The 22,364-nt window shown below is 38.4% G+C and overlaps 1 protein-coding gene across 1 annotated transcript in view; it reads left to right on the top strand.

Moving 5' to 3' along the window:
* CDK14 (cyclin dependent kinase 14) overlaps positions 1 to 22,364 on the top strand; it is a 238,452-nt gene that overhangs the window by 6,351 nt on the left and 209,737 nt on the right. The gene's annotated exons all lie outside the window — the stretch shown is intronic.

The raw sequence follows: 22,364 nt of genomic DNA, 5'->3' as shown, positions 1-22,364 counted from the left end.
ATAGTTGGTGTCTAATGCCAGATTCTGAAATACATGATGATGTAATGTCCTTGATGCTGGATCAAATCAGACTTTGTTTCTTTCTAAACAGATCACAGCAAATTCGTGACCCCTCTACTGAAATTCACTAATAGCAATACAAATGTTTTATTCTTTTCTGACATTTTGCAGAGTTCAAATTCTGCTCAGCCCCTTTCAGATCTAGAGCAAATATTCTGGAGTCAGATTTTGCCTTCAGAAACCCTTGTTGGACTATGCAGAGGTCCTGACTATTGTGGTTCCCCTGCAGCACTGTTTAGAGCTTGATTCCTTCTTAAAGTTATGGCTGTTTTGATAAGTGGCTGGTAGACTCTGAATGCTTATACAAATCTTGTCTGTTTTTATTCAATACTTTCTTTACTCTGAAGGCTTCAGTGGTTTAACTTTGTTATATTTACCCGTTAAGTATTTCATTTGATACAGAATTTGAAAGGATCTGTTAAAAGTTAAAAAAAAAAAAAAAAAAAAAAAAAAAAAAAAGGCTGCATTACAAAGATGCCAATTTTCCTGTCCTCTCCCCTTTCACAGGATTGTCTGTCTACAGCTCATGAGCATTTTCTTTAAACTTGGTTTTCTGTTTGAATAAGTGACAACTCAAACAGATCTTCTACATAAATTTGGGAATATATTCAGAAAAAAGATTCAAATATATTTTTAATGGAGTTGGACATATTTGTTTGACATACTGCAGTGATTGCAAAGGAATGCTAGTGGGAAAAGTGCACAAAATGATTTTTCTGTCGCCTGTAAATAAGGAGTTTGATGTGACATAGGTATCAAACAGTTACATTGTTTTAGTAACACTTATTGAAAAGAAGACAGGATTCATATTTTATGTTGTCCTCATTAATCTTGGCAATCTCAATGCAGAAGTTCTTGGAAGTCATCTAGCCTGAAGTGTGAATCAAGGAATGGGAAGTACCAGTTAGTAGCACTTAATTCCCTTTGTATCAAACAGATCAGAAAATAAAACGACCTCAAGTAACAATAGTGTACCTGATTGTATTGATGGGACAAGGAACTCGAGGGAGGGCTCTATGGTGAAAGGGAAGTCATGATTTTAGACCTTTAAAAATTGTGACCAAAGCACCAGAAGCAAAAGCAGTCCAGCAGGGCCTGAAATCTCCGAAGGGAGAGGGAAAATGACATAAAATGGAAGACCTACCTGAGGCTGCAAGGACTGCCTTTGCAGCTAAGGCAGTTGTCAGATAATTCTGCCTAATTTGGGTGTTACATCAAGCATTTAGTTGTTTATCCTTAGGGAAATAAAAAGGAAAAAATGAGCTGCTTAGTGGGTCTTTTTCTACCTACTTAACACTTGCGTATCGTAGCTCAGAAACCTGCAACACTGCAGGAAGTCTTTATTTTGGAGAGAAGCTACTAAGAATTAAGATATCAAAGATGGCAGGCAAGTGTATCCCATAATTGCTTTCTTATAGGTTATGAAATTAATCTGTCTAGTAAAGGAGGACCAACAGAATCGTGAACAGCCAAGCCTGTAAGATGCACGTCAGAGAACAATTTTAGTTGTTCCAGAAGTGTTTCAGGGAATTCTGCAGTACTGACTGTGGCATCTTCCAGAAGCTCCTGTGTATAAATGAGTAGACCACTTTCTATGCTGTCTTTAAACTTTGTCTTTTTCTTTTCTATCAGATTGATGTTTACTAGTCACCCCATGGGAACGTTGTCCTGACCCGGTACCTACTGAAATCAGTGGGAAATTCTCCTAGTTTTCAGTTGTTTCTGGATCAGTTTCTTTCAAAATGAATTATTATAATGTGGGAGTAGGGAGCGCAGGATGTTTTTGCCTGTTTTCAGGGTTACTTTAGCGGAGTGGGAGAGAGTAAGGCAGAGTTTTCCATCTTCTTTTTGTGCCCTGAAATATTACCTGCTCTCTGAAGAAAGCCAGCCATAGATAAGAGTTGCTCTACCTCTGGAAACAGCCTAACCCAAACCCAGGCAACCCCTTCTTTCTGAGTGTAAGCTTTGGCTGGCAAGTATCTGTTTCATTCTTTCGGGCAAAGCACTGAAAAAGGATTATTTGTAACGTGTTACCTTATTATCTACTCTGGATAGATGTAGATTTTACAAGATGTAAGATGAACACTTCTGAGAAGTACTGCTACTTGCAAAGAGCTGTCTATAAGCAGAAGTTTGGCTTTTGAGTGAGCACTTTCTTTTTTGGCATTCCATTAGTGTCTTTCTCTGTCCACATTAAAAGTAACTTCAACTATACAGGATTGTTTTGATGTTTGTCAACTTTTAGAGTAGCAAGAAGTGAAGAATTTGGCCATTGTGTCATGTAACGGTGTAATTTTTTTCTTTTTTGCTTGAATGTGATCATAGCTGACCATGTGTAGCTAAATTGCAGCATATTTGTTGGAGAGACACCCAGTGTTGATATTGTGACTAATTGCATCGCAATGCTGGTAACCTGTTCCTTTGCTTAGCTGCTTGCCCTTGTAATTTATTTCTGAATTATTATTAATCTTGAGCTGTTGGTTCTTGTCTTGTTGTTAGTGGCTTCTCTGAGCACCTAAATCATAATTTAAGGCCTTTTGTCGTAAGTCATACATGCTAGATGAATTAATATCAACGTCATAATGAAATCAAAGCAAAATAATCTTCAGTCTCTGATTAATTTACACAACTACAGCTCGTTGTGTGCAGAGCTGTACTGCTGTTATTTTTCTTTATTTCCTTGTTAATTTTATTAGCTTCAAAAGCACCTCAGAGAAGTATCCATAGGGCTGTTTTTTTAGTGTATTTTTTTTAAAGCCACCTTTCCTAGGAAATTATGAAATGTGATTGTGTCTGCTGCATACATAATTCTTTCTGACTTCATCCAGTAATTTCAAAGTTGGCCAGTGCTGGGACTACTAGAAGCTCGATGGGAGAGCCTGTGAGCTGGCTGAAGGACAGAGACAAAATCTGCTCTGACTGAAAAGCTGGAATGCGAGGTCTTGTGAATATAGGAGAATCTGTGTGGAAGGCTTATGAGTATTCTGACCTCAGCAAAATCCTTAATATTCATCTATTCCTTACTGTACATAGAGTGTCCAACAGTGAGGATGCCAAAATTCGTTTATTTAATTATGTCATTCATGGAACATCTTCTCTGTGTTTGAAATAGAAGTGTGTGAAAGCGAAGGGAGTTCTGCCAAGTTACTTCTTGGTTCTGTGATGTGCTTGCTCTTGCAATCCTGCATTGAAGCACAACCAAAAAGGATACTCCTGTGGGGTGTTGCATTAAGTGGTTGGTTTAAAGGATCCTGTGTCTGAACCAGAGAGTTTTAAATTCAGGGAGCTGAAAGAAAGGTTATTACAGGAAATAAAGCAGAGCCCTCCAACAAGTATACAAGAGGATTTTTAATGCTGTAATACAGGAAGCACATAATATGATAAGTAATAATTTTGCATTTTTCCCTCAATTTTTTTTTTTTTATATTAAGTAGTAACTTGAGGGAGCAACACATATAGAAAAGTATGGATATGGCATTAAATCTTAGCCTTTTCTTCCTATAGAAGAGGATCTGAATTATGGGAACCTTCAACAGGAGGTGAAGGAGAAAGAAAATTATCCCTCTTCAGATGTAATGTTACTTTAGCGGTATCTTGGTCTAATCATTGTTTCATAGCCAGAAGACTTATAAGTGTGATACTGGTGTGTGACAGATTGAGGGGAGAGCCTGTGATAAGAGGGTATCCTGATTGTTAACCCTCTTTCTTTGATAGGATAATTCTTTACTGGTCAAGGTATTGCAAAATCATCGCAAGACATGGCCTGGTTGTGTGCTTCTTGATGACTGGGCTTACAATGCAGTAGACTGGTGACTACTGCAATGTTTTGAGTGGTGGAGACTTTCCAAAGCAGTGGTTAAGATAAGCGCTGTAACAATAGTCTGAAAGCCTGTGAGGAGAGTGGAGGGAGGGATTATCTGCCCTGAGAACTTGGGTGGGACTTGGGCTGTATGATGACTTTGTACCTCTCATCTGCTCAGTGCTAGGGGAGCGGGTAATGGTGGATAACTGTTATAATGTGAATCTGAAAGCTAATGGGAGAGAGATTTAGGAATAAGTGCTGGGGAAGAAAAAATTCTGGAAAACAAATGAAGTATAGGTGTCAAATCTGTTTAATAATGCTAAAGAGCATTATCTTCATCTGGTGATTTATGATAGTTTTCCAATCACGTACAGAGGTGCCTTAAGCATCCTGTGAGATGGGTCTGTTCAGACATGTCACCAAACAAGTGAGAGGAAACATAGTTCCAGGCAGAAGGTAACAAAATCAGTACTGGAAGTTGCTGTTACTGAATTGTCACTGGGGACATAAGACAGACAAAATTTTTTTTGGTGAAAGAGGGATGTAAAAGCTCAACAGTGTAACCTGACGCTTCCTGTGGGCGGCCTGTCTTCACTTACGTCATCCTTGGCTACACAGCAAAGTCTTTCTGTGTTAGATAGAGATTTTTCAAGTCTGCCACCTTCAACAGAGGGAATAGGTGGGGATGGTATTTTCTCTTGGGCATTTCTATTGCAAAGGAGGCTTCTTGGGAGGTGACTTAGTTGGGTTTGTGTTCCTGCCTCTCTTGACTCAAACTTTTCTTCCCCCAGTGTTTCCTTACACTGTTGAGGCTCTGTTCTTGGTCCAGCGCTACTGTAGCAGACAGCTGAGACACCAGACTGCCCTGTGCACTTACTGATCGTGGTAGTCATGTGCTGGGTCTTAAGACCATTCTAACTAAGTATGAATCTGGATTGTGTCAGTAGGTCTTGGAAGTGTTATGTGACACAGCTGTGAGTGGGTTTGTAGGACAGTGCAAACACCTTTGCTCTTACAAAGGTGTACATAGCTGCTTAATGGGAATTATCTTTTCCTCTTGATGAGGACTTATAAAGTTATTAATAAATGTGCTGCATGTGAGTCTGAGAGTGAAGAGAATGGATGGAAGGGACCAAACGCAGCCTCTCTGCTGCAGTGCATTGTTTTTTGTTTGATCAGCTGTGTGAAAGATGTCCTTTCTGGCAGCTGTAAAAATGTCTCTGTGAAACTTCTCATGGCTTCAAAAAGACAGGCAGCAACGTTTGGACAGCCTCACTCAATTTCTTGGAGAACTACCACTGTTCCATGTTTGATATGGCTGCTAGGGATTCCTGTCACTTCCTTGTTCTGTGTTGCATGTGGAGAAAGGAGGGCTCTGGAAGAAAAGAGATGCCTCAGAAGCAGGTCTAAGTGATAGCAGTGCAAGCTGATAAACATTCAGCAGCTGGTGTAAAAGCATCCAAGCAAAACTGGCTGGAGGGTGGCTGCCTAGATTTTACCAAGATATAGAATAACCTGGATTTTACCAAGACCAAAATTTGAGAACTTCTCTGTTGTGCTAAGGGAAGAATTTTTGTCTGGAAGTATTCCTAAATCTGTTGAATGACTATGGTTTTGCTATTGGCCCCATATACTTGTGGTGTTAAGCTGTGCATTCTTCTGCCTGGTGTGTTTGCTGACAGTACATCCATACTTTTCAGAAAGTGCCTAGTTTCATTTTGAAAGAAAAATAGCTTAGGCAACTGTGAAACTGCTTGTACTCCTCTGCCTTTCCTTCTCCTATGGATATAAGATAGCAGACAGGTTTGTGTCACTAGTTAATGCGTGTGGCTTTTGTTTAGTTTTTCTTTGAAAAAGGATGAAGCAAAAAAGCAGAACTTGATGTGTGCCGTGCTTAGCAATTTGTGAGGATCTGGCCAAAACACTGCCATATAAAAGTTTTATCCTCTGTTCTGGCCATCAGGGAGATGTTTTAAACATCAGAGAGGCACTGCAAAATGGGATGAATTTCTAGGTCTACTTCTGTCAGTTGGACATGTGTTTGTGTGTGGGATGTTTCTGTTGGTCAGATAAGAGGACATATGCATTCCAGAGACATGGAGTCAGATAATAAACTATTCATACTTTGATGAAGTGCACTTCTGTGTAAATCCTTTTATTTTCTTTGGATACACAGGATATAGTAATGTAATGGTAGACTAAATAAAGCAGAGTAATGAAACAGAGTATGTTACCTATGGGATCAGTAACTTCTTGTTCTTGACCTTGCTGGGTGGTGTCCTACTTGCAAGACAAGAAATAGTTGAGTGTCATCTTTGATTCATCTTTGATAGTTCTCTCTTCTACCTTTCTTGTACTTCATGGTGTTCTTTAAATTATTTCTTCTTCAATACTAGCATATGTATGACTATAATTAAATGCTCTTCTCATGAAAGAATGAAACTAAATGAAAATAAATGGCTTGTGACTAATTTTCTTCTCTTTCCTGAGAAATTTGGTGTGTATGATACCTCATCTGCTGTGTTATAGTATCATTGATGACAATTTGCAGGATTCCATTCATAGTAATTCTGAGTCAATTGACACCCCCTGCTTGTGTATACAGAAGTGATAAGAAAGGGAAATCTCAGGTTAAGACAAGTTTATTTAAGCAAAATAGGTTGATTTGCACAACATAATATCATTGATGAGGCTTAAGGAAATTGTTATTGCCTTTCTTCTTTTTATATTAATATATTTGTTTACCCCTTTTCCCTTCCAGCAAAACTATGTACTTTAGAGCCAGTTGAGTTGCAGTCCTGCTAGTACTGCCATACCTGGATACAGTACTAAATGTTGGTATGGCAGTACTCATACCAAGTTTCATAGTTCAAATGTGAATACTATAGTTTTTTAAATATGAAATATTGGTAGTAATTTAATAACCAAAATTGAGATTGAAAGCTGCTGAAAACTTAGTGACAAAATGATGGTGTCAAGATCCCTGACAGAGCATATAATGGTCATATCAACAACTTTAGTTAACAGGTTCTCCTGAGCTAGTTACTTGACCTGAATTAAGTTTCTCCACATGATTTACATGTTCACCTTTTTCAGAACTGAGAACTAGAAGCAGGTGTTGAAGCACTTGTATTTTCTAGTCTGGTTTCGTTTTGCTTCCTTCTACTCAATACAGTGACCAAAGGTGCATCATAGTCCAAAGGTGGTGGCTGTTGGTTAAGTCTTACGACAAACGTGAGATACTACTGAAGTGCTTGCTAGTTGAAGGGCAGCTTCAGGGAGCCCAGGAGCATAGTCAGAGGTTGGTTCCATGTTTCAGAGGTGGCAGGCAAGGACGGTAGGGAGCACCCACAGGCTGCCCACTGCTGCATTACCTGTGATGCAGTGCCAAGTGTGGTGCAAAGTGCAGGTCGGTGGCTTCCTTGTGTGTCTTGGCTTTCCAGGCAGATTTATTAAATTATCTGTAACATGCTCTGCTTTGCTAATGCAGGTACTGATGCAGTTTTACTGTTAGAATAATAATTTACACTTGCTCAGAAAAAAGTTGTTTAGCTTACCCATGCAAAGTATGATGCCAATTCCATTCTTTGGATTTGTTATTATTCTTAGCTTCTAAATATGCAAAATTTCTCATAACTGTAAGTTTGCCTTATTTGGAGTGTGTGTGTGTATATAAAATACACATATATTTGGAGATATATATATATATATATATATAATATATATAAAAATATATATATATATTTTTTTAAAGAAAGTACCGTCTAGAAACAGGATGTTACAGGCTTCCCCTGCTGACCTTGGGGATGCACAGAATTCTGGAAACCAGAGAAGAACATCTGGAGAAATACTTGGGATGCCATATTCACTTATGTGTTAGCAGTATGGCTCAGTTAAATGCCTGGCCGTTGTCAAGTCAGGACGGAAGTTCAGAGAAGATGAAGAGCTGTGCTCAATTTGCTTGCCCTTAAAAAGGCATGCTGTAACACTTGTACACAATCTGTAAAAAATAAAAAAAAATAAAAAAAAAAATTGAAATTTGACTTTAGCAGCAATGGATTAGACTACTTTTTTTTTTTTTTTTTTTTTTTTTTTTTATAGCTCAGTTATTTTCAGGGTGTGGAGAGAATCCTTAATGATGCATTATGGTTGGATGTAAGACAACGTTAAAGCTCATATTTTGAAACCAAAGTGATGATATTCAGCAAAATGTGGTTTCAAAAGTAAAAATCTCAGTTATTCTTATGAGAAAAGGCACCAGAATGTATTGGTAGAAATTATTAGAAATAATACTACCAAGGAAAATGGGACTCTTTTTCTTAATGTTCTGTGTTAATGTCAGCAAAGTTCTAATTGAGATATTCCAGTCGGTGTAGTGCCAGCACTAATTACTTCATTCTTTCAGAAGTGTGTTGGGAACAATCTGGATTTTTACAGTTGAGGTGATGCTTCATTTTGAAGTCACCAGTCAAACTTCAAATAGAACACCTACTTGAATGTATGCCTATGGAACCTAGTAGAGCACAGGAGTTTAATTCTCGCTGATGAGCTGGTGAGTCCAAGAGGTGATTCCAAGACTCTGACAGGGTTCAGTAGTGATGTCAGACTTTGGAGTAGATGTTCTGCTGTGAGAGGATCTTCATCATGGAAATAAATGAATCCAGTTTATTTTATTATTACACTTTTGAAAAATGCCATGACCATCTTCCTTGCTCTGTTTCTACTGCTTGTAAAAATAACTAAATATATATGGAGAGAGGGGAGGCCTCCTGGGGAGAGACAGAGAGAGAGACAGAGAGGGGCAAAAAAATTGATTTTTTTTTCTTTTTCCAAAGAACGCAGATGGAATAGGAGCTATATAGTGGGAAAATAATAACTGTGCTCTGTGCTTCTTAACTTTTCTTCAAAATTTAAAACATGGATAGTAAATCGGTGATGCAGGTATGAGTTAGATAGAACTACTGTAAGTCCACCGCTGCTGTCTAACCACATTATTGGTCATACAGCTTGTGCTCACAGTCTGTCAGTAATGCTGTGAGCCTCTCTGAGGGACAAATCAATGACAAATCATGCAGGCAACTACTGTGTGCCTTAACTGTGTACAAGATGGAATTCAGACTGGGGAAATGAGGAGACTCTGTGTCTACAGCCAGGTGACATTGTTTCCTAAAAATTATGTTTCAGAGCAGTTTTGCAGAAAAAAATGTGACGGGTCTGGTGGTCATCAAGATGAATGTAAGCCATCTGTGTGCCTTTGCTGCAAAGATATCTAATGGTGTCCTGGACTGCATCAGTTGCTAAGAGGTTGAGGGAAGTGACCGTTCCCCTCTATTCAGTACTGATGAGGCCACAGCTGGAGTTGCCGGGTCCAGTTCTAGACTGCAAGTGCAAGAGAGACCTGGACATGCTGGGCAGAGTCCAGCAATGGCTTGTGAAGATAATCAAGGGAGTGAAGCTGCTCTCCTACAAGGGAATACTGAAAGAGGTGGAATTGCTTGTGGAGAAGACTGTCTAAAAATACCTGAGTAGAGGATGCAGAGGCGATGGGGCTCTTCTTAGGGGTTCCCAGTGCCAGGACAAAAGGCAATGGACACAGACTGCAACACAGGATGTCCTCTCTGAACATCAGGAAACGTTTTTATTATGAGGGTTCTGGTGGAGAAGATGGGGAGGCAATGCAGTTGCCCCTTCCGATCTCAACCATTGCACAATTCATGTAGTTTATTGCAGGCTTCTTTCTTTCTGCAATCCATCTGGAGATTTTTGTATCACTTCGTGTTTTAAGCAAGTGACTTTAAGTTTTGTCATCTATGAGTACCGATAATATTTCAAATGTTTTTGCAAGGCGAGGTAATTTCCTTTGGATGTAATTCCATACACTGCATTGCAAATATTTGTGGTCCAAGTTCTATGAAGAATGTCAGAGGTACTGTTTCAAAGCACTTGTTTATGAAAGGTTAAAAGAAATCCAGATGTGAAGATTCTCTAGAAGTGTTTGTAATGAAAAGCTTTAGAAGCTCATTCCTATCCATCACTCATCTGCTTATGGCACCTCTGGAAAAATCCTTCTGTTTCTTTCCCTCCCTAAGCCCCTAGCACTTGATACTCTAGGAGAGCAACGAAGAGCTTATTGCTGGTTCAGGTTTTTTCCGCTTGCATAATTTTACCTCTCCTATTTCAATGAGGAATTTTTTATTAATATGCGCAGTATCTGCGCTTAAGCTTCTCATCTCTGCTTTCTTCAGCTGGTTACTTTCACAAGCAAGAGGCTCTGAGAAAGCAACCTATAGATGGAAAACATCTGTATTTATGAAGTCTGAAATGACTATATGCATTTAGCAGATATAAAGCTTCTTTCTCCTGGAATTGTTCCCTCATAGCAAACGTGCAGGTATTCTGAGGCTCCTGATGATTTGTCTGGAAAGAGGAAACAACTGCTGCTGCAAGAATAGAAGTAAGATTTATCAAAGGAGGGAAGTTCTGCTTTGTGTCTTGATTTTTCTCTTTCTAAAGGATGCTTGTAAAGCTTGGAAGGATGGCATTAAGAGGAGAACAAACAGCTTTCTTTATTTTGTGTGTTGATTAGTGCTGCTTTTAGGTAGTACAGAGGAGAGGGGAAGAACTGATATTAGCATATGGTTCTTCCTCCTAGGGAAAGAGGGAGTATCCCATCACATGTATTACTGGGTGTATGTTTGTTTTTCCTAGTTTTCTAATTAAGTTGTTGTTCAGATATGTTTCAACCTCTCCTGAAGTACAGATCATCTGATACCTCTGCATGTGGGCCTAATCCTGACACATTCCCAGTTTTAGCCCTGACATTAGCTTGAAGAAATGTGATGTGGAAAAAATAGCCATGGACCCAGAGTGTGGCCAAAATTATTCATCTCGTTAGTTTTCAGCAGGACTCCTGGTTGCCATTCCTTGCTTTTTCTTGGATTTGTGGGGATGATTCTGAGATTTGGTGACGATAATGGTGTTGTATTCCTAATGGAAAAGGGGTATGTTCCCATCAACATGAACGTAACACAATCAAATGAGCTGTGTGTTCGAATGTGTGGCATCCCTTTATTTCAGTTTTCTGTCTGAGATGGGCGTGTGGTCACATACGTAACTTTGAAGTGTAAGCTGCTTTATGTTATCTGTTATGTTATCTGGAGTTACACCGCTTAACATACTGTTACTGTGGAGCTGCCTTTCTGTAATAGTAGCTTGCATCCTGCAAACCTGTTCTTGAAGATTGGTCTTGAGTGCCAAACTTTTTCAATAGAAGAGTTCAAAAGATTGTGCTCATTATGCTAAAAATATGGTACCCCTAGGCTCCTACTTGATCAAACTTAAAGATGCTTTAGAACTGGGCCATAATTAATTGTACAGTAAAACAGAATTATTATTAATTTATGTTTATAAGAGAAGGGACTAAGTTATGTTCATTCTTTGTACAGTTTTGGAAAAGAGAAACACGCATTAATAAACAACATGTCTGTAATTAATTAATGATCCCCTAGAGAAGGTTTGCTCCCAAAGTAGCTAATTACTGTGTAAAATACTAAAAAAAATTAATCCCAAAGCAAATCATGCAAAATCAGCCATGGGGTAGTGAATTGTAGAGATTGTTTTCTGTTTTAATATCTCAAGTTAATAACTGAGACAAATGATGAAATGCAAAACAAAACTCCAGTGCTCAGGTGCATTTTGGCATTTCTAATTAATAGGATCTTAGCTGTGCATTAAAAAATATCATAAAGATCTTAGTAGAGTTAGTATGAGCTATAGACCTCTTGCCATCACTTTTTGTTACTGAAGGAAGATCTAGACAGGTCCTAAGTACCAGTCCTCAACTTCATCATTCTCTACTTTTTCGGTTGTCTGTTATCAATCTTCTGGTGAGTCTTGCTTTTCTCCTTTTTCAGATAGAAGTGGAAAGATCTAGAATTCTATCACTAAAGTACATTTCAGAAGCTTATTGTTGTTGTAGCCTACATCAGCTCAGGAACCAGTTAATGAACAGGTCATCACGTGTTTCTCGATCGGCAACTGAAGCAGATTTTGTTATTGGCTTCCAAAATTTTAGGGATTTTTTTTTTTTTTTTTTTTTTGCAAATAATAAAATGCACTCCGCTTTGTGCACTGAGAGATTCACTGACTTCCAAGAAAGTGCATAAATATGTCAAAAACTTGTGTGCTTGTAGAATCAGAGCCTTGATTCACAAAATGGTACTTAGTAAGAAAAACAGGTACAAAGTAGTAATTTTTTTTTTGTTGAAAACAATGTTTACTGCAGAGAGAAATGTTAGCAACATTGATTGATATCTGACAAGAGGTGCAGAAGTAATTAACATGACAATGTAGAAATCATGTCATAAATATTTTTGTCCCTTGCAGCTGCAGCATACACACAAACTAGACTTTTGGATGTTCTGTAGTGTGCTTTATGAAAGAAAATATTTCTTTTCCTTATGGAGAGAAAATTATATCTTACGTAAGTTTTCCGTATGAAGTCTCCATAGTTCTACTTCAGCCTAACTGATATGTACTGCTTCTGTACGATTTAAATCAAGCTCTGATACATCCTCACTTCCCTTTCCTTCCCTGCTCTTAAATCTTACATGGCTTTACTAAGAATGAACAAAATCTTCCCTATACTTATCTTAGAAAATGAGACTTCTCACTCTGCAACTATTTATAAATCTCTGTAACATATATCAGTCTGTATGTAGTTATATAAATCTCGCTCTGTTGTCTATTCGTATAATAGAAAGTACATAACACATCATACGGAATATATATAACTATTATATAGTATTATAATACATACTATAAAATGACTGGTTATAAACAACTGCATGCTTAAGAAGTAGCTAGGACATCAGAAATATTTATAGTGTGATTTTTATTTTATTTTATTTTTATTTATTTATTTATTTATTTTTTTTCTCCATTCCTTAAAGGTAATGAGTTAGGAACAAATCCGTTCTCAAATATAATTGAAAATTGGGCATTGGTTCTAAGCCTATTCAAACTAGTTTAATCTGAAGATGAATGTGAATACAAAATAAACTGCTGTCTATGAAATGATGTATTCAGACTACAGATACTCATGTTTGGCAGGTTGTGTGTTGACTTGGCCATTTCATCCTGCCTTTATCTGTTATACATATTCTGTATAAACTTTACCATCTGTGTGCTTGATATAAACGACTTTTCTCATGTTAGCAGGAGTGATTTGGTAGGGGAAGCTAGCAGCTGTGTTGCTAGTATGTTCTCAGCTTTTATAGACAGGAGATGTGCTGACCTGCTTCTTCGGTTTTATGGTGGAGCTCTGAAAGAGCTGAGGAGGTGACACAGAAGGGGTTGTGCATGTTCCTCCTTTACATGCCTTGAAGAAAGGGGTCACCATTTCCTTCTTTGCTCTCACTTTCTTTGCTAATCTGTTGAAGCGCCTTCTGGAGTCTGTTTGGAAAGGCGTTGGAGCTGGAGGAAATGAGACAAACTGTTATGGGGATATGGAACAGCTGTGTTGTAAGGAGAAATTCAATAGTCTTGACTTGTTAAGTCTGGAAAAGACCACCAAGGGTGAATATGACAGATGTGCAAAATTCTGAATTATGTGGATAAAGTGATTAAAAATAAATAGGAAAGAGATTTTTTTTTTTTTTCCTGTGAAGAGAATTAATTGAATTGATTTCATCACCCAATGTTGCTGTCTGGCTTCCTGTAGTAAAGGTGCACCAGGACCTGTTCTGGAGGCAAAAGCCTTCACAGAGCTTGGCATCTGTGGGATTTTTCCCAAGATTTGGGAGAACAAAGAGTGTCTGCAGCAAGGCAGATGTTGGAGAAGGGGACAAATGAAAACCATCTGGAGGTGTCTCTCACTGGGGGGCATGTGCTCTCAACACAAACCAGAGAGCTTATCTGTTGAGTGTTGGAGAAAGCAAACTGGGCTGAGTGGTTCAATCCAATATTGGCTTTCATGTGTTGGGTTTTATTGCTCAGAGCTAGGGACATTGAAATATTGCAATTACCTGGTAGCATTTTCTAGAGATAATATTGTTAAACAATATTATTTCTGGCAAAACTCCAGGCTTAGTCATAGCTATGCATTGGTTAATCTTCTGCAGTTCTTGACTTATCTTTCTCAGTTGCCTGGAATAAGTGAAGAGAACAAAATAAATTTTTTGCTGGAAAGAGTTGTCTCCTGAAAGTCCACCTAATCTATTGAGCTGCTGGCAAACTCAGTGCAGTACAACATGAAGCCAAGAAACAAGAATGAAGAGAACAATGAAAAAAAAGATGGAGTATAGTGAAGGCATCTGTTTTTTGTTTTTTTTTTTTCCATGGAAAGGAAAAGTCATGTCACTGAAGTATGATTCAAAATGTGACTTCATTCTCTACAATTTTGTGAGCATCACAGGAGGTGCTGCATAATAAACTGCTTGCTTATCATTAAAATTATTTCTGCTTTCCTAATAATTCTTCAAGATTTAAAAATAAAACAAAACTATTTTCCTATAGCTCCTCTTACGAGATTTTTCTATTTCTATTCCTACTAGGAATAATTTCATCAACATCTTGGTTTCCTGTGCATTATTTTCAAATGGGACCATAGGGGCTTACTTTAATTTGTTTGTATTCTGTTTCCTACAAGCTTGGGAATCTCTGTAGGCATTTTTCTTGTGTGTTTGTGCATATGTACTTTTTTGTTTAATGTCAGATTTTGGGTAAAGGTTCCTTTGCTGTAGAGGTGTAATAAACTTAACTCTTTTAGCAACAGAAATAAACATTTTATCTGTACTTCAAAGTACTGAGATTTCTAATGCTTTTTTAGTTTGTAACAGGATAAAAAAAAACTTCCTTTCTGCTACTCTCAAAAAAGATCCAGCCCACCATAGAAAAGCTGACAGTGCTTCAGCCTTCATGTTTTACAGCCCAGTTGGATTTTGTGATCACCAGATAACTTTGTCTTGGGAATGCGAGGAGGCACATCTATCTATCATTTTGGCCCTGAAAAAGAATAGTAATAGTAAAATATTAGCTTATCTAAAACAATTGGAGGGGGAAAGGGGCATTTTTAATCACTGGAAAAATTTTGATCAGCCTAATTGCTTTTTTTCTTAATTTCTTTGAGAAATAATAAAGTTTCATATTTAACAAGGTTCACGTATGAGCTTTGACCTCTTTCTTGCTGTTGGGCTTGTCGTCTGTATTTTAAAAAATTATTTTGTATCTTTTGTGTATAAGTATCTTACTTGTAGCTCTTTGTCTTAGTTTCAGCTGGGACAGAATTGTTGTCTTCAGAGTATCTGGTATGATGCTGTTGTGGTTCTAGGAGAGAAATGGTGTTGGTAACACTGTGATGTTTACAGTTGCTGCTAAGCAGTGCTGTACAGATCCAGGTCCATTCTCAGCAAAGGGCCCAAGGAGCAAGGAGGAAATCAGGACAGCTGACTTTAAGTGGCCAAAGAGATATTGCATACCGTATGATGTCATGCACAGGGAGTTCTGAAGGTGGGTAGGAAGCTATCTTGCTCTCTTATGCAGCTCACAGAGTGAGATGGGTATTGCTTGGGCAGTAGTGAGCAATTGCTTGTGCATCACCTGTTATATATGTTATATGCAATATATATGATATATATATATATATATATAACATATAATATATGTTAGACGCAAAGAAGCCACTGATGCTGTGTGAGCACTGCTCGAACATTGGGGTGTAATCAGCACTGTTTGGTCACAGGTGTAAACAACAGCAGTGTGCAGGCTGCCATGAAGAAAACAAACTCCATCCCAGCCAGACCCACTACAGCTTGCTTAGTTTTTGAGGTGATGTAACGAACAGCAGCAGGCAACTTACCAGAGCACTTGAATGCTTTGGAAGGGCACTAAGTCAGGCAATGCAGCCAGGTCTGAAGCTCCTGTTCTGAGTGCACTACTTTAAATGTGGTATTCGAAAACAAGAAGTCAGCACAAGTGCTCTGTAGTGGCTTGCTCCAAAGCTTCAGGAGCAAAACTGCCTTGCTGGAAAAAGGCAAGCCTAGATTTCTGGACAAAAGATCTCAGACTGCTAAAAAAAAGTGAGGAAAAAGCATTTTAGTTCCCTTTCATTTGTGAAGCAAAGCTACATTGTCAGGACATCCGTAGTTGTTTGCAGATCAGAAGAGAAACAGTTGACCTATTCATGTCTTCTAGCATAATGGTATCTCATATCTGTGCTCTCTTATCTGCCTGTTTTTTTTTTTTTTGTTTGTTTGTTTGTTTTTTGTGGACGTTAGTGTGCTGAATGACTTGTGTTCAAGACAAAATATTTGGGGAACACCAAGACTTGCACACAGCTACTGATACAGAGACTGAGCTAAAGGGAAAAATACAATGTATCGTGATGGAATATCTGTCAGCAAAGAAGAAAGGAAGGAGTGTGGCTTCTCCCTTTCTTTTATTGGTACAAGGCTTGGGGGAAAAATATGGGGAAGGCCACAGTTTTCTTCAGACATCCACTGAAAGATCAAAATTCTTAAGAAGGTGGGTGAAGGGGTTGGTGGTGATCAAATTGGTAAACGGAAGGTTAAGAGAAATTTGGAGACAGTGAAACCAAAAATAAGAAATTATTATGCTGCTGTACCATTTGGTCTCCAGAATCTCAGAAACAATGCAGGAGTTAGGAGGGAAGGGAGGGTTGTAAGTGTGGAATAACAGTATAGGTATGGGGAGCTACTGATTGTTTGGACTAGAAGTTTTTGGACTGGAAAAGACAACTTAATGGCCAATATGGAATTTGATAAAACTGGGAACTGCACTGGGGAAGAACACTGGGAATTATTTGTTAATGTCCCAACAAAGAATTGGGGGTACTAAAATGACCTTCCATTAGCCAGCGGAATTTAAAATGTGTGGAAAGAATACTTTCTATATAACACGTGACTAAGCTATGGAGCTCACTGTCACAGAATGAGGAGACACTGAAGTTGAGGTAGGTTCAAAAATCAATTGAATGCTGTTTCCGTACTTGTTTGTGAAGGGCTGTCCAACCAAAGCTCCTTGAGCTATACCTTGAATGTTCTTGATTGGACCAGGACTGGCAAGGCAGAGCTGCCTGGCTGGCTGGTATGCTTCTCATGCTCAGTCCTCAAAGGCAGGAACCTGAGGTAGGAGGGCCTCTGTTTGGATCAGATGTGACTGTACTTTTGCAGAACATTTGGTACAAGCTGAAGAGATCCAATAAAAGGGAAATAAAAGGATACAGAGCAGAATTGTGGGAAACTTGACAGGTAGGAAACAGTGCTTAAGAAGTTGCCCGTGTTGTAAGAAACAATTACTATCTCCACTTCAGATAATGCACTGGAATACAGGAATATGAAGTAATTTAAGCTGAAAATGCATAGCTGAGGATTGAACTTGGATTTGGCATAGCCTACTGAGACAGCAACTTTCTTCAATATAAGTCTTGCAGATGGAGTGAACCAAAATTTTATTACCCTGAGGTAAAAAAGTGGGAAAAGGAGAGGAGGTTGAGAATGGTTCTTTGCATGTGTACACATAAGGAGAAAATATCTTGAAGAGTGATTAAGCACTTGAGATATGTCATTTGATCAAGGAATAGAGTTTCTGACATGAAGCTCTAAATGTGGCATAATCACATCAGCACTCAAACTGCTAGGATGAATGACTCCTTGAATTGTTTTAATTTTGTCTGAGAGTCTTGTCATGTGGGAGCTCCAGCAGACAAGAGACAAATCTCTATTCCCAGTATTAGAAAGAAGAGCAAGAGTTCATGCTTTATATAGCATCTTATTTCAAATGCATTTTAATATTTAATATTAAAATAATATTAAAAGAAAAAAATCCCATTAATTAATAAGAAACATTAACTGTATTTGAAGGACCTTTGCACCCAGAAAGAAATCTGAATTCTAAAACATGTACATATAATCAGAAATCCATGTGTTACAGATGTAGGTGAACCATTGTAGCATTTGTGCGTGATATTTGAAAGGAAATGAGTGTGAGATGTATGTTCTGACAGATTGCATATCCTAAATCTTCATTTGCAGTGCTTGTTTTCATATACTTGTTGTCATCTTTGCACTGTACTTTGGTACTGTATAGATATTACAGGTGTGAGCAGGCATCCTAATGAATATCCTGTCAAGTGTATGTAAAGATACTGAGGGGAGAAAGAACACCTTGGCTCTTGTAAATTAAATCTGAAAGAACGTGGAGCTTTTCTAATACAGCAGAAAGGCTGATATGTCCTTAAAGATTGAAATAAAAGTTGAGAATTGTGTGAATGATTTCCAAATTCCTAAAAGGGGAATCTGACTATCCCGGTAATGTAGAAAATGATCTTCCTAGATGAATTGTTTGAAAAGTGTATTGATTTTTAAAATGTGATGGGAGGAAGGTGTTAACTGACTTATTATGGCTAAGTTAGTATATGAATGTAGGCTGCAAGTGAGAACAGTTTTGATTGATTGACAACATTGTTTTCTTAGCAGATAAATAGGGATAAGGTCACTTCATCAATATAACTAGCAAGTGCTTTGTGTATTTTTGGTGATTCAGGCAACAGAGTAGCGATATATCGCTTGCCTGCTCTGATTTCCTACCAGTTGTCATCCTAAGAGCTCATCTCTGGTGGAATTACTGAGAGAAGGCAGTGAATTTAGATTTCTGAACCTTTTCTAGCTAAAAGTGCTTTGTGCAGAAGGATATGATTTTCTGTTTTACTTTCACCACTAGCTTCAGTATGCAGAAAACAAGAAATGTGTAGGACTGGATTGGAGATGTTACAAAATGAAGATTTTAAAGTGATACCTAAGATTACTCTTGAAGTATTTTACGATTTCTTTTCACACAGGTTTCAGGTAATATGGAAAAGTACCACTACTTCAAGATGTTTGTGAATATGTTTTGAAATACTTTTTTTTTTTTGTGTGTGTGTGTGTGGTTCTGTTTTGAGATTGATTGCTATCTTTCCAGGCTCTTTTTCTTCACAAAAAATCGTGAATTTTCTTGTCTAACAGTTTCATTATGATAATGTCTCCCTGCTTTTGTTTGGTTTCTCAATCAAAAGACAGAAGTAAATCTAGAGTTGCCATGCTTTAAAAATACAAGGTGAAACCAAAACTTACAAAGATTTTGTAGAGCACACACCAATGAAGTGGATGGATACTCTTCTTTTTCTTTCTTCTCATTTAAGCACAAATACCTATTTTTTAAAACTAGACAGGCAGATTGGAGCATTTCTCCATCAGTGGAAGGTATACAGGATGCAGTGATTATATACTGATGAGGGGAGTACAGCTGGGACAGAGGCTTGCTCAGATAATAAGTATGTCCTGAGATGTTTGTTTCTTTTTCTTCCTTCCCCTGGCTCTTCTGGGGTTTCATGAGCCATTTGAAAAGAGCTATACGTGCTTTGAAAGTAAAACATTTGCTAAAGTACTTCTGCAAACTGCATAAATAAACTAGACTTGGCAGAAGAACTTCAGAGTAGGTTTATGGCTAGGGAGACTTACTGCCACTTTCTTCAGTTTTGGAGCACTAGCAAGGCTCCTGTAGGATTTATGAATGCTTGATTTTTCTAAGACTGTACGTGTGTATAGACTGCTTTCATTACTAAACATAGCGCATGGGAAAGAGCAGGAGCAAGACACTATCATTTACTTGTCCCACCAGTGAGCAATGCTTTGAAGCATAAAGCAGATTCTCTTGTAGCTTTGCTCAGCATAGTAGAAAACAAATAGACAAAAGCCTTATTTCCAGCACAGAAGGCAAAAGGAAGTGGGAAATGGGTAATCAAAGGTGGTTGGCCTGGTGGTATTGCTGGAGGAAAGGGAGTGATTAGGACCATGTGGGAAAACTTGGATGCTGAGGCACTACCTGGATATGTGTATGGAGGCTTTTATTAGTGTCTGTGCAGGCTTTCTCTTTCTGAATCACAGTATGCATGGAGATGTCTGTGAGAAAATATATCCTGCAACCTTTTGTAGCTTACCTGTGAAGCAAGGCAGCTCATGGGAGAGATGCCAGAAGTGTCAGTTCTGCTGTCCAAAGCAATTTCCTCTGAAGTGTTCACAAGAAGTGAGCACAACAGAACTGGTATCACTCTACGAAAAAGAGTCACTCTGGAAAAAATGCTTTGATTCTGTTCTGAGAGTTGTGAGCCATTTATACATTGAATCTGTGCCATCTTTGGAGGCTAGAGAAAAAATATCGAGGGTACTTCATTAAGAAATGTGTAGTCAAGCAGGTACAAGTATGATTTTGCATTTTGGTACATGACCTTCTTTCCTAATCCAAAACCAGCTGGTGAAATCATTCAGATGGAGCTGTGCCCTATTTGAGGCTTGATGCTGAAGTGCATCCTGTGCTTTAGCAAGACACTCACTTCCTCCACCAGGCATTGCTACAATAAGTGATTCATGTTTTCACTAGATTTGCAGTCTCTTGCCCCCCAGCCTGTCCTCAGTTGTAAAGCTGTCACTAATTGGTCCAGAAAAGTGGTGCTAAACAAAAAAGGAAAAGCTTGCATCTACCGAAGTGGGGTGATTTCACTCAGGAGCCATCAGCAATACCTCCACGGTGAATCTGCATCAGATCACAGGGGCTGGGGCTTGGAGAGTCAAACGTGTCTGATTACTGAAGCAGTGTTAGCAGCTGTGTGCTAAGCACCTGATAGGAACGCCTTGCAAGTGTACACAGCTGCAAACCTGGGCCCAATCTCAGCAGTGCAGGTGTAAATGGGATTAAGGGAAGCATGCATCCCTTCTCTAATAGCTGGCCAGCTGAGGCATAAGCATAGGTATGCAATAAACTTTTGGATAGAGCTGCAGAATGCAGAATGTAATTCTCTTCTAGGGTAACTGCTTTGAAGAATCTAAATGTGTGGAAATGAGTTCTGGGCTGTATGTATTTCTTTGCATCCCTAATCTATGTGGTGTTAGTTGTTGCCATGCTTTGCAACACTCAACTAACTATAGGTAGTACTTTGTTCTTGCATTTCACTGCTGCAATATTCATACGGTGTTGGAAGGTACTTTCTCCTGCTGACAAGTCTTTAATAGCAACCAGCCAACTAAAGGGCTTTTTTGGCTGAGGTGGCAGAGCCTTTCAAACAGAAGCCCAGCCTCCAAACCTGGACAACAACTGCTCTGTCTGTGCCAAATACATCTTGTTTGTGCTTTTCTTCTCAAATGTGGTAATTGAAAGCTTCATCATGTGAAGGACTGCATTTATTTTACTCATGTTACTAATCTGTGCAATTTAACAGCAAGCAGGGACACAAACTTCATTAAGATCCAGATGAGAGAAAAAAAGAAATTGGCTGAGGTTCCTCTCATTCTAACAGTACAGAAAATTAGAAGTGGCACCAGGAAACACAAGAGTGTGTTCAGTTAAGATTACAAAAGCTGCTGTTTTTTGCTGATTCCTGCGTTTAACCTAGGTGGTGGTATAGCAGTGTGAGACATCTTCCAATTCTGTAGTTAGTATCTCTCAGTGCTTGTCTGCTTGTGCATTTAATTGTTTTTTTGTTGTTGTTGTTTTGTTTTGTTTTTTTTTGTTTGTCCATTTGTTCTGGAACTGAGGATAAAAATTAGTCCTTAACAAAGAAAAGTGCCCCTTGCGTGCAGCTGCCAGCACTGAGCTGCAGCAGGTGGGTGCCCTGCCTGTGACAGGGAAAGGGTGGTGAAGAAGCCGGTAGTGTTCAAGGCTTCACACATACGTGGCTTCTGTGTGTTTTCAAGGCTTTCTTTTGATGCCAAGTGTTGTACGTTCACTATAATCACAAGTGCTTGAATTGATCCTTAGAGCTTCAGTGTAACAGCTTTTATTAAATGGTTGAGGAAGAGGGCTGAAAAAAGCCAATAGTACTAGTAGATTTCAACAATTAAGTGTATCTAAACTAGTTCATTAAATTCTGGGGGGAAATAATTTTGCTTCCTTCAAGCAACATTTCTTGTTGCAAAAGTTACTATATAGTGAGATGGAAGATCAAAACCTATTTACAGCTGGTAACTACATGACATTTAAATAATATTGAGTATTCTTGGGTGTGATGGATCAGATAGTTTTCTTGCACTGCTGTTAGATTTGAGGATATGATTTCTTACCATACATTAGTGTAGAAAGCAGGTTATCATGGTTTAAGAGTTACAGAAAGCTGCACCTTTCTATGTTTTGCTTAAGTGAATTCATTTATTCTGGGGAACAGACTACACAGCCTCTAAGTAGAATATACACTGATTTACTGCTTATTCTTAAAAAGAGAAAATGATTTTTTGCAATGGTGAAAATAAAGGAGTACACATTCTAAATTTGATTTTGGGAGTATACAAAAGGCAAGGGTTACAGGTAGGGAAAGGGTTGTCTTATGCAGTAACTTATTTAAAAGGTGTACTCAGAGCAGTGTCTAAAATATAAATGATATTCTGCTTTGTTTAGCATAATGAAATTTTTTTTTTTCTTAATGGGGAGAAAGTACATGAGAATGCAATTAAAA

Source organism: Centrocercus urophasianus, unplaced genomic scaffold (assembly GCF_019232065.1).
Source record: "Centrocercus urophasianus isolate 14NV4802_14NV808 unplaced genomic scaffold, USGS_Curo_1.0 seq_16, whole genome shotgun sequence".
NCBI lineage: Eukaryota > Metazoa > Chordata > Aves > Galliformes > Phasianidae > Centrocercus > Centrocercus urophasianus.
The sequence above is the reverse complement of the archived record's forward strand: the minus strand, read 5'-3'. Positions and strand labels throughout refer to the sequence as shown.